Genomic DNA, 3,134 nt, shown 5'->3' with positions numbered 1-3,134 from the left:
AATTGCCATGTACTCTGCCTCAGTAGTAGACAAAGCAACCGTTGACTGCAAAGTAGACTTCCAACTAACTGGTGCATTTGCAATAGTGAAAACATAACCAGTAGTTGATCTACGCTTGTCCAAATCACCCGCATAATCCGAGTCACAATATCCAACCAGATACTGACTATCTTCCTGCTCAAAAATCAATCCAACATCTACAGTATTACAAATATACCGTAGAATCCATTTCACAACTTGCCAATGCTCCTTTCCTGGATCATGCATATACCTGCTTACAACTCTGATAGCATGTGAAATATCAGGTCTTGTGCAAACCATTGCATACATCAAGCTACCAACGGCATTCGCATATGGCACTCTTGACATATACTCTTGTTCAGCTTCATTCTTCGGCGACATAGCAACACTAAGCTTAAAGTGAGGAGCAAGAGGAATGCTAACCAACTTCGTATTCTCATTCATGCCAAATCGATCTATTACTTTCTTCAAGTATTCTTTCTGAGATAGATAGAGTTTCTTTGAATGTCTATCTCTTTTTATCTCCATGCCAAGAATTTTCTTCGCCTCACCTAAATCCTTCATCTCAAACTCCTTTCTTAGTTGAATCTTCAACTTCTCAATTTTCTCTTGACTTTTGGAAGCTATCAACATATCATCAACGTATAGGAGAAGATATATGAAGGATCCATCTTCAAGCTTGCGCAAATACACACAATGATCGTATTTGCTTCTTTTGTACTTCTGCCGCAACATAAACTTATCAAATCGTTTGTACCATTGTCTAGAAGATTGTTTCAATCCGTACAATGATTTTTCAAGTTTGCACACCATATTTTCCTTTTCAGCAACTTTGAATCCTTCTGGCTGAGTCATATAGATTTCCTCTTCCAAGTCTCCATGTAAAAATGCAGTTTTTACATCTAACTGAACTAGTTCCAAATTCAACTGTGCTACCAAAGCCAACAAAACTCTAATGGAGGAGTGTTTCACGACTGGAGAAAATACCTCATTGTAATTAATTTCCTCCTTTTGAGCGTACCCTTTGGCCACCAATCTTGCTTTGTAGCGAACATCTTCTTGGTTAGGAAATCCTTCTTTCTTTGCAAATACCCATTTGCACCCAATTGCTTTCTTGCCCTTCGGGAGATTGGCCAATTTCCATGTGCAATTCTGATGAAGGGACTGCATTTCTTCATTCATGGCAAACCTCCACTTATCTTCTTCTGAACTTTGGACTGCGACTTTATAAGTGGTAGGAACACCATCAGCTACAATTGCATACATGGTAACTGAGATATCATACACTCCTATGTTGAAGAGTTATCCTTTTTTAGCTTGATAAATTGATTCATCTTGCTTAATCTATAAATCATCTTCTTTCCAACTTTGCTTATTTTTCATTCTCTACAGTCAACATTTGATATTTCTATTCATTCTTACGATTTGTGTCAAGTTATACCACATACCCTTAGAACTACATACAAATTTAACTCTATCCGTTTTTCGGGTAAACAGTTTGGCGCTCACCGTGGGGCTAAGGATAACAGTGACTATTTGACACGAATCTCTGAAATACTGGTCGTTTCACGCTTATTTTGAAGCATCTCTGATTTCATATTAGCAACAACGAACTCCCGATCAATGGCCTTGCCTATCGACAACGAAGCTGGCCTTCAAGATGAGAACAATAACTTGGCGCCCGGTGGCGAAAGGCCGCTCGTCAACGCCGTTGGAGCTCGAATCGAAGTACCATTGGACGTTAACTCACATGTGGCCATCGAGGCAGGCCAACGTTCTGAACCGGAAAATAGCATTCATCGTGGTACTTGATCTGCATCTCGAGATACCCATAACGTTGAAGAAAACGGAGTCAGCTTGCGTATGATTTTCGAAATGTTGCAAGCTCAACAGGTAGCAATAGATCAGTTGCAGAGTCAAATCCAGATACCGAGCAGGCCGGAGTCCAATCCGCCCCGAGAAGTCACTCACAAAATGGAACTAGCTGTAGTGAGGTCAAATGAGCAAGAATCGGGGACTAATCCCGAAATTGTTAAGATGTTCGAAGAACTGACGAAATGAATAGAATCAGGAGAAAAGAGGATCGAAGAAAACAACAAAAGGGTGGAAACGTACAACTCCAGGGTTGATCAGATCCCGGGGGCAGCCCCGATATTGAAAGGCTTAGATTCCAAAACATTCGTATAGAAGCCTTTCCCCCCGAGCGCGGCCCTAAACCAATCCCAAAGAATTTTCACATGCCTGAAACGACCGACCCCAACGAACATGCCACCTCTTACACATGTGCCATTAAAGGAAATGATCTAGAAGATGATGAGATCGAATCTATATTATTGAAAAAATTCGGTGAAATCTTGTCGAAGGGGGAAATGATATGGTATCATAATTTACTATCTAACTCTATTGATTCTTTTGTTGTGCTTGCAGATTGTTTCGTAAAAGCACATGCCGGGGCCATAAAAGTCGAAACCCGAAAGTCGGACCTATTCAAGGTAAGACAAAAGGATAACGAGATGCTAAGATAATTTGTATCTCGTTTCCATATGGAAGGAATGGATCTACCACCAGTCACAGACGATTGGGTTGTTCAATCTTTCACTCAAGGTCTGAATGAATGAAGCTCGATGGCTTCACGGCGACTGAAGTAACCTAATCGAATACCAGCTATTACTTGGGCTGATGTGCACAATCGGTATCAATCTAAAATAAGGGTCGAAGACGACCAGTTGGGTTTCGGGTCTGGTTTTAAAAGAGATACCGATCGAGAACCAAGGTCAAGCAAGGATCGATACCGGCCGTACAACGGAGATCATCGGGGTAGCGAACTTTCACGTAACCCCATACGAGGTAAAAAGAGAAATGATCGAAGCCAAGGGTCTCCGGGACTGATGAACGGAAATGGGTTCAATAGGCATACCGGACCTAAGAAAGTACCACAGTTATCAGAGTATAACTTCAGCATCGATGCATCCGCCATCGTGTCGGCTATCGGACGCATCAAGGACAATAAATGGCCTCGACCCATGCAGATCAATCCTGCATAGAGGAAACCCAATCAAATGTGTGAATATCATGGCACCCATGGACACAGAACGGAAGATTGCAGGCAACTA

The sequence above is a fragment of the Nicotiana tabacum genome, chromosome 19, assembly GCF_000715075.1.
Source record: "Nicotiana tabacum cultivar K326 chromosome 19, ASM71507v2, whole genome shotgun sequence".
Lineage (NCBI taxonomy): Eukaryota > Viridiplantae > Streptophyta > Magnoliopsida > Solanales > Solanaceae > Nicotiana > Nicotiana tabacum.
The sequence above is the reverse complement of the archived record's forward strand: the minus strand, read 5'-3'. Positions refer to the sequence as shown.